A 9,996-nucleotide genomic window follows, 5' to 3' on the forward strand; every position below is an offset into this window, starting at 1 on the left:
TAGAGCCAGACATCCTGGAATGTGAAGTCAAGTGGGCCTTAGAAAGCATCACTACGAACAAAGCTAGTGGAGGTGATGGAATTCCACTTGAGCTATTTCAAATCCTGAAAGATGATGCTGAGAAAGTGTTGCACTCAATATGCCAGCAAATTTGGAAAACTCAGCAGTGGCCACAGGACTGGAAAAGGGCAGTTTTCATTCCAATCCCAAAGAAAGGCAGTGCCAAAGAATGCTCAAACTACCACACAATTGCACTCATCTCATATGCTAGTAAAGTAATGCTCAAAATTCTCCAAGCCAGGCTTCAGCAATATGTGAACCGTGAACTTCCTGATGTTCAAGCTGGTTTTAGAAAAGGCAGAGGAACAAGAGATCAAATTGTCAACATCTGCTGGATCATGGAAAAAGCAAGAGAGTCCCAGAAAAACATCTATTTCTGCTTTATTGACTATGCCAAAGCCTTTGACTGTGTGGATCACAATAAATTGTGGACAGTTCTGAAAGAGATGGGAATACCAGACCACCTGATCTGCCTCTTGAGAAATTTGTATTCAGGTCAGGAAGCAACAGTTAGAACTGGACATGGAACAACAGACTGGTTCCAAATAGGAAAAGGAGTATGTCAAGGCTGTATATTGTCACCCTGTTTATTTAACTTCTATGCAGAATACATCATGAGAAAAGCTGGACTGGAAGAAACACAAACTGGAATCAAGATTGCGGGGAGAAATATCAATAACCTCAGATATGCAGATGACACTACCATAATGGCAGAAAGTGAAGAGAAACTAAAAAGCCTCTTAATGAAAGTGAAAGTGGAGAGTGAAAAAGTTGGTTTAAGGCTCAACATTCAGAAAATGAAGATCACGGCATCTGGTCCCATCACTTCATGGGAAATAGATGGGGAAACAATGGAAACAGTGTCAGATGTTATTTTGGGGGGCTCCAAAATCACTACAGATGGTGACTGCAGCCATGAAATTAAAAGACACTCCTTGGAAGGAAAGTTTTGACCAACTTGGATAGCCTATGCAAAAGCAGAGACATTACTTTGCCAACAAATGTTCATCTAGTCAAGGCTATGGTTTTTCCAGTGGTCATGTATGGATGTGAGAGTTGGACTGTGAAGAAGGCTGAGCCCTGAAGAATTGATGCTTTTGAACTGTGGTGTTGGAGAAGACTCTTGAGAATCCCTTGGACTGCAAGAAGATACAACCTGTCCTTTCTGAAGGAGATCAGCCCTGGGATTTCTTTGGAAGGAATGATGCTAAAGCTGAAACTCCAGTAGTTTGGCCACCTCATGTGAAGAGTTGACTCATTGGAAAAGACTCTGATGCTCCGAGTAATTTGGGGTAGGAGGAGAAGGGGACGACAGAGGATGAGATGGCTGGATGGCATTACTGACTCGATGGACGTGAGTCTGTGTGAACTCTGGGAGTTGGTGATGGACAGGGAGGCCTGGAGTGCTGCGATTCATGGGGTCGCAAAGAGTTGGACATGACTGAGCGACTGAACTGAACTGAAATGATGATACTGAGCCTGAAACTCCAATAGTTTGGCCACCTCATGTGAAGAGTTGACTCATTGGAAAAGACCTTGATGCTGGGAGGGATTGTGGGCAGGAGGAGAAGGGGACGACAGAGGATGAGATGGCTGGATGTCATCACTGACTTGATGCACATGAAAGTGGGTGAACTCAGGGAGTTTGTGATGGACAGGGAGGCCTGGCATGCTGCGATTCATGGGGTCAAAAGAGTCGGACACTAATGAGTAACTGAACTGAACTGAACTGATTAGCTCTTAGCTTGGGGCTTCTCAGGTGTCTCAGTGGTAAAGTATTCTGGCCAATGCAGGTTGTTCAGTCCCTCAGTCATGTTCAAATCTTTGCAACCCTATGGGCTGTAGCCCACCAAGCAAGTATATTGGAATGGGTTGCCATTTCCTTATATAGGAGCCAATACAGGATATGCAGAAAATGCAGTTTTGATCCCTTGGACAGGAAGATATCCTGGAAGAGGAAATGGCAACCCACTCCAGTTTTCTTGGCTGGAAAATCACACTGACAGGAGAGCCTGAAGGGTCTGTCTGTTACCAAAGAGTCTTGGGATTCCAGCTGTTTGCTGCTCAAAATAGAATAAACAGGTTATGCTGGTGGAAAGGAAAATTTGCTTTATTTCAGATCCAGCGACTGGGGTGTGGTGTTGGGCATAGAGTGTGCTGGACATCGGTTCAAAGGCAGACTTCCCCTCCATGGACAACCAGTGGGCCAAGAGTTTCATAGACAGAAAGAGAGAGCAACACACAGAAATAGCACAGTCAGTTATGACAGTCATCTTCAAATTGGTCAGTGGTGGCCTGACCAACATCACCTTGGTTGTTTTTAGGTACAATTAATCTTCAGTTCCAGGGTCAGTTGTTGCCAATTCTTTGTGGTCAATTCTTGGAATTATGGCAGCTCATGTCTGGGGTACTGTCTGGTCATCATGTTGTTACCTTCTCTGCCTGGGGATTTAGTGTCTTTAAGACAGCTCACAGGATATGGCTCAGAATATTATCTATGGCCATTAAGAAAGAACTAAGATCCTTGACTATGCCTAATAATTACATTATTATTTCTTCTCCTTTGATTATTTTCCTTTGTTTCCACATTTCTCACATCTCTGATTAAACTTAGTCTTGACTAAAGTTTTCCACAGGAAAAAGAAAAAAAAGGCAGGCAGAGAACATGGGGAGAGGGGAGGACAAGGACCACAGTGTCCTGCTCCTTCTTACATGGTGTTGCAAAGAGCCAGACACGGCTTATCAACTGAGCACCCACATTGCTTTAGCTTATATTAATTAGTCTAGAAAGTACAATATGAACAATATAATGTAAAAGACCTAAATGCTTAAATATATCTCAACAAACAAACAGAAAATCTAGTGTAATATTAAAAAAATTTTTTTTGAGTGAAAGAATGAACCATAAAATTTAGAAAATAAAAATAAATAAATAAATGAACTCTGGAAAGATTTTGGCAAAGAGGAGATATCATATATATTATAATTTTTGACACATAATGAAGCAGGCAATGTCTTGGACTATAATATTTTGGAAGATTGGACTTTATAACATGCATTCATTTACTAACAAGTACTTGAGGCAAACTTGTTTTTCTTCAGTCATGAATAAAATTTTGAAAAAGCAACAAATCTATGTATCTAGTGTCTTTTTCTGTGTATGTATAATATACATATTTTAAAACCACCTTTCATTTTTCAGTTTTTTCAGGGACTGTTCCACATCTCTATTTTCTAGGCTATTTATCAGAGGGTTTAACATAGAAATCACAAGAGATTAATTGTGTAAAAACAATGAGGTCATCTTGTCTTTATCCAGAGAATAGGATGGACTTGGACTGGAATACATGAAAAGTACAGTTTCCTGGAAAATTGCCACAGGAGTTAGGTGGGAGATACAGGTGTAGAAAGCTTTGAACCTTCCCTCAACAGAATGGATCTTCAAAATTGCTAGGATGATGTAACAGTAAGAGACAAGTACTCTTGAAACAGTAAACATCTCAGTGTAGCTAAAACTGGTTAATGTCACTAATTCATTGATCTGTATGCCAGAGCAGGAAAGGAGGAAAAGTGGAGGTGAGTCACAGAAGGAATGGTTAATCACATTTGACCCACAGAAACATAAGCAGGATGTTAATGCTATGTGCATCAGAACATCTGCCATTCCCACTAGGTAAACCCCAGCTATGAGCAGAAAGCACACCCTGATGGACATGCTGACCACATAGAACAAGGGGCTGCTGATGGCCTTGTACTGATCATAGCCATCACTGCCAGCATGAGACACTCAGAATCATCAAGGATACAGAAGACCAACAATTGCACCACAACAGCCAGAGAGAGAAGAGACTTAAATTTTTCTTGGCAAATAGGTCCATGATCATCTTGGGGTGAATTGCTGTGGAATATTGCTGAAATATATAGGCTTATCTACATTGTGTTTGCATGGGTTTATATGTTTGTCATGTGTTTGCATGTGTATGTATCTTGGTTAATATGTAAAAATTGGAATGTGAGTGATGTGTATATTTTTTGGACCTAAAAAATATGACATATTGTTCACATGAAGTTCAGTTTATTCACAGGTTGTTATTTGTAAGATGAAACGACAACTACTTTTGAAATAAAACAGGAAGAACCCTTAAACTACTATTTATCCTTGGTAATTGTTGTTTTGTGGAGAAGGCAATGGCACCCCACTCCAATACTCTTGTCTGGAAAATCTCATGGACAGAGGAGCCTGGTAGGCTGCAGTCCATGGGGTCGTGAAGAGTTGGACATGACTGAGCAACTTCCCTTTTACTTTTCACTTTCATGCATTGGAGAAGGAAATGGCAACTGACTCCAGTGTTCTTGCCTGGAGAATCCCAGGGACAGGGGAGCCTGGTGGGCTGCCATCTATTGGGTCGCACAGAGTTGGACACGACTGAAGTGACTTAGCAGCAGCAGCAGCAGCTGTTGTTTTGAGACCCCCCTGGACTGTACCCACCAGGCTCCTCTGTCCATGGGATGCTATATGGTATGATACCATCTGACCATAGTCAAAATGAAGAATAACAAAATTCATCCCAGTTATTTAAACCTTGCCATTTTGAGACAGTGGTTATATAGCAAAAGAAAACTGAAGCAGTATGAATAGAATATAAGCAGAGGGGATAATGTTTCATTGATTATTAATTATTCCTGTTACATAATTTTATGAAATCATTTTAAGGCTATGATTTTCCTGTGGTCATGTATGGATGTGAGAGTTGGACTGTGAAGAAGGCTGAGCACTGAAGAATTGGTGCTTTTGAACTGTGGTGTTGGAGAAGACTCTTGAGAGTCCCTTGGACTGCAAGGAGATCCAACCAGTCCTTTCTGAAGGAGATCAGCCCTGGGATTTCTTTGGAAGTAATGATGCTAAAGCTAAAACTCCAGTACTTTGGCCACCTGATGTGAAGAGTTGACTCATTGGAAAACACTCTGATGCTGGGAGGGATTGGGGGCAAGAGGAGAAGGGGACGACAGAGGATGAGATGGCTGGATGGCATCACTGACTCGATGGACATGAGTTTGAGTGAACTCCAGGAGTTGGTGATGGACAGGGAGGCCTGGCATGCTGCAATTCATGGGGTCGCAAAGAGTCGGACACAACTGAGTGACTGATCTGATCATTATGTAACATAGATAGATGTTAGATTTATACATTAACTGAAGAAAATATTTGCAAAACAGATATGTAACAAGAAGTTTGTAGCCAGAATATACAAAAATACTTATAAATAATAAAAAGACAACCCAATTAAAATGAGGACATGATTTGAACGAATACCTCACCAAATAGATATACAAATGACAATTAAATAATTGTATAATAAAAAAATAATGATGAAAATCCAATATTTTGGCCACCTGATTCAAAGACCTGACTCATTGGAAAAGACCCTGATGCTGGGAAATATTGAAGGTTGGAGGAGAAGGGGACTATAGAGGATGGGATAGTTGGATGTCATCACCGACTCAATGGCCATGAGTTTGAGTAAACTCTGGGAGTTGGTAATAGACAGGGAGGCCTGGCATGCTGCAGCCCTTGGGGTCTCAAAGAGTCGGACATGACAGAGCGACTGAACTGAAATGAACTGAATGATGAAAATAATAATAAACAGCAAAAACATCAATTATGGAAATACATTTTGCAATTATATATGTCCTTTATGTTCAGGTTTCAAGTGCATGTTCTCTGTGGTGCTTTGCAATGTCATGTCAGTTGACCAGACTTTGAAGACGCAGATTATACACTCAGTAGCTAATTGTGTTTCTGAGATAACAGAGAAGGATGTTCCACATTTTCAGTAACACTTCCATGCATAAAAATAAAAGATAGGTAGGAAAACAAATGATTTTCTAGTAATTAACCTTTAGTCTGCAAGCTGCTACTTAGAAAAAGTTTTCAAATTAATTTGGATTAACTTGGGTATAGAAGGCTCTTGACTTGTTATTGGGCAGCACTTTAAAAAAAGGTATTTGATTTTGTATTATTCCTTTCTTTGCATCCCTTCATCACACCATCTCGTTGCACTATATGTATTTTAATTGATTAAATAAATATATGTATTTAAGATCTTTCAAGTGTTTAACATGGTTCAGGCATGATTCTCAGCCTTTAGTCAAACAGGTAACAGTCATTGATGTAGGTACTATACTCTTCTCACTTTACAGGTGAGACAATTGAGACAGAAAAATTAAGTAATTGATCAAAGTGAAATTGACTAGTTGGGTACAAGATATAGTACAGAAACCAAAGGAATCTGACTTCCTCACTAATATAGTAATTTTGTAATTATAATCTTGTTAATGAGATATTCTACACATGAAAACACACACAGACACAATATCTGAGGTTCTTACTATATCTTTTAAGACAACCTATTACAATCTGTTCTAGCATTAACTCCCAGCTCCTAATGGTTGGAAGCGACAGACTTTATTTTCTTGGGCTCCAAAGTCACTGCAGATGGTGACTGCAGCCATGAAATTAAAAGACACTTTCTTGCACCTTGGAAGAAAAGTTATGACAAACCCAGAGAGAGTGTTAAAAAGCAGAGCCATTACTTTACCAACAAAGGTCTGTCTAGTCAAAGCTATGGTTTTTCCAGTAGTCATGTATGGATGTGAAAGTCGGACCATAAAAGAAATCTGAGTGCCAAAATAACGGATGATTCTGAACTGTCGTGTTGGAGAAGACTTTTGAGAATCCCTTGGCCTGCAAGAGGCTAAAATAAGTCAATCCTAAAGTAATATTTATTGGAAGGACTAATGCTGAAGCTGAAGCTCCAATACTTTGGCCACCTGAGATGAAGAACTGACTCAATGGAAAAGACCTTGATGCCAGGAAAGATTGAAGGCAGGTGGAGAAGGGGACAATAGATGAGATGGTTGGTTGTCATCACCAGCTCGATGGACATGAGTTTGAACAAGCTCCAGGAGTTGGTGATGGACAGGGAAACTTGATGTTCTGCAGTCCACAGGATTTCAAAGAGTTGGACATGACTGAGTGACTGAAGTGAAGTGAATAGTTGGAAAGTTATTCAAATATAACATTGCAGCAGTTTTGAATCTTTTAAATGTTTACTTTATCTTGGGGCTATGAAATGTGTTTAAATGTTTGATAAAATGCTTGTGTGAGAAGTTGTGTATGTGCTGGCAAGGTTGTTGGCAGGTTCTTAGCTACACTTTGTCCCAGGTATTGCAGGGGTAAAGAATCTGATTGTCAATGCAGGAAACAAGAGATGCAGGTTTGATCCCTGTGTGGGAAAGATCCCCTGGAGGAGGATATGGCAACCCATTCCAGTATTGTTTCCTGGATAATTCCACAGGCAAAAGAGCCTAACAGGCTATAGTCCATGGTGTTCCAAAGAGTTGGACACAACTGAGTATACACACAGCTGGAGTTTGTAATGAATCCTGGAACTTTATATCTCAGGAGGAATTTATCTTTGGTTTTAAGAGTTTTTTAGTAGTGTCTTTTATGTCTTTGTTTCTCAAACTATAAATCAAGGGATGCAACACTGGGATGATGATGGTGTAGAACACTGAGATGATTTTATCAGTGTTGGGAGAATACAAGTAGCTGGGTCATGAGTAAATGAAGAGCAGAGTTCCCTGGTAGATGGCCACGGATGTCAAGTGAGAAGCACAGGTAGAGAAGGTCTTCTTCCTCCCGTTGGAAGAACGGATCTTTAAGACTGAGAGGAGAATATAAAAGTAGATGATGATGACGATGAAGCAGATAATTTCCACTGAGCTGCCATATGTGGAGAAAAGCCACTCATTAAGTGATGTGTCTGTGCACAATAACTTAAGCAAGGGAGGGAGGTCACACACACAAAAAATGATTAATGACATTTTTATCACAGTATTTCAGAATAAACGCAAAGGATGTGTGCACCAGGGAACTCATATTGCCTCCAAAGTATGACAAGACGATCAACCATACGCAGATGCCCCGAGACATCACAGTCGTGTACAGTAAAGGGTTACAGATGGCGACATAGAGATCATATGTCATAGCAGCCAAGATAAAGGATTCGGTATCTGCGAAAGTACAGGCAAAATAAAACTGCAGTGCACAGCCATGACAGGAAATGGACTTATTCTGAGAGAGGAAGTTGACAAGCATTTGGAGAACAATGGTGGAAGAATAACAAATGTCTACAAAGTATAGGTTACTAAGGAAAAAATGCATGGACATTTGAAGATGCGGATCAACCCTGATTAGCATCATCAATCCAATGTTCCCCATTAAAATCATAGAGTACAAAGTCAGAAGCAGGAGAAACAAGACGAGTTGGAAACCCTAACAGAATAAACTCTGTTACCAAGGTATAGTTTCCATCTATAAAGTCCATATTCTGTGCTGTTTTCTTTTTATAAGAATTCTAACACTCTAAAATATTATATTAATGGAAAAAGAAAAATAGGCATAATGTTATTTTATTGCTTAAATAAACAACCAATTAAATAACCTCAACCCAAACATCCTTTCAAATATAAACTCTGAGAAATATATTTCAGAATTTAGCAGCTATATCTCATGGTTGATAATTACATTTTATTTATCTCATTAATGATGAGTTCTTCCATTGGACAGACATGCATGGATCATATCTGGTTTTTCTTACTTTTCTGTATCCCAAATATAATACAATAGCTGGTACAGAGGATGAAAGGAATAATGGAGTAAGGAATGAACTGATGATATCAAGAAAAAAAATATGTATTATTAAGAACATGTTGACTTAAAGAGAACATCTTGTAATGATAACTAAAGAACAGTTTACTCTTTCTGTCCAGTATTTAATAGATTGTAGTATGTTATATTCTTGACATGGTGATTGCAGTGATGTAATGAAATACATCAGCTTTAAAAAAAAAATGAGAAACTAAAATAGATATTAATGAAATGAAAACAAATGTCAATTAATATCAGATGAGAGCGGGTTTCTAACATGGAAGACTATGGCAATTTCATAAATCCAGGCAAGATATTAAGTAAAGGAGATTAAAGTACTTAACTGCTTTTCTCTGGCATTTTTATAATTCTTGGCTTCTATTAAGCACACATACTGTTCATAGGATTCTCAAGGCAATGGAAGAGTACTAAGTGCAATACTTGTGTGTAATCTCAAAAATGACATAATGATCAGTTCTTTTCCAAGGCAAACAATGAAAATCACAGTAATTCAAGTCTATGCCCCAACAGCTAATGCTGAAGAAGTTGAGGTTGACCTATTCTGTGAAGACCTACAACACCTTCTAGAACTAAACACCAGAAAAATATGTCCTTTTTAGCATAGAGGATTGGAATACAAATTTAGCAAGTCAAGAGATATCTGGAATAACAGGCAAGTTTGGCAATGGAGAACAAAATAAAGCATGGAAAACACTAACAGAGTTTTGTCAAGAGAACGCACTGGTCACAGCAAACACTCTTTCCCAACAACACAAGAGATAACTCTACACCTGGACATAATCAGATGGAAAATACCAAAATCAGATGGGTTATGATTTCTTTCAGCAGAAAGTAAAGAAGCTCTATGTGGTCAGGAAAAACAAAATCTGAAGTTGATTTTGGCACAGGTCATCAGCTCCTTATTGAAAAATTCAGGATTAAATTGACAAAAGTAGGGAAAAACACTGGGCCATTCAGGCATGGCCTATGTCAAATCTCTTGTGATTATAAAGTGGAGGTAATAACTAGATTCAAGGTACTAGATCAGGTAGACAGAATGCCTGAAAAACTATGGATGGATGTTCATAATATTATACAGGATGTGGTGACCAAAACCAGCCCCACGAAAAAGAAATGCAGAAGGAAAAATGGATCTCTGAGAAGGCTTTACAATAGCTGAGGAAAGAAGAGAAGAAAAGCAAGGTGAAAGGGAAAGATATACC

The 9,996-nt window shown here is 39.1% G+C and overlaps 2 pseudogenes; both read right to left on the minus strand.

Annotated features, from left to right (window-relative positions):
- Positions 1–3,337: 3,337 nt before the first annotated feature.
- On the minus strand, positions 3,338–4,627 carry LOC113877375 (annotated as a pseudogene).
- A 2,894-nt stretch (positions 4,628–7,521) lies between these two features.
- On the minus strand, positions 7,522–8,450 carry LOC113877440 (annotated as a pseudogene).
- Between the last annotated feature and the right edge of the window lie 1,546 nt (positions 8,451–9,996).

This window comes from Bos indicus x Bos taurus, chromosome 19, assembly GCF_003369695.1.
Source record: "Bos indicus x Bos taurus breed Angus x Brahman F1 hybrid chromosome 19, Bos_hybrid_MaternalHap_v2.0, whole genome shotgun sequence".
Classification (NCBI taxonomy): domain Eukaryota; kingdom Metazoa; phylum Chordata; class Mammalia; order Artiodactyla; family Bovidae; genus Bos; species Bos indicus x Bos taurus.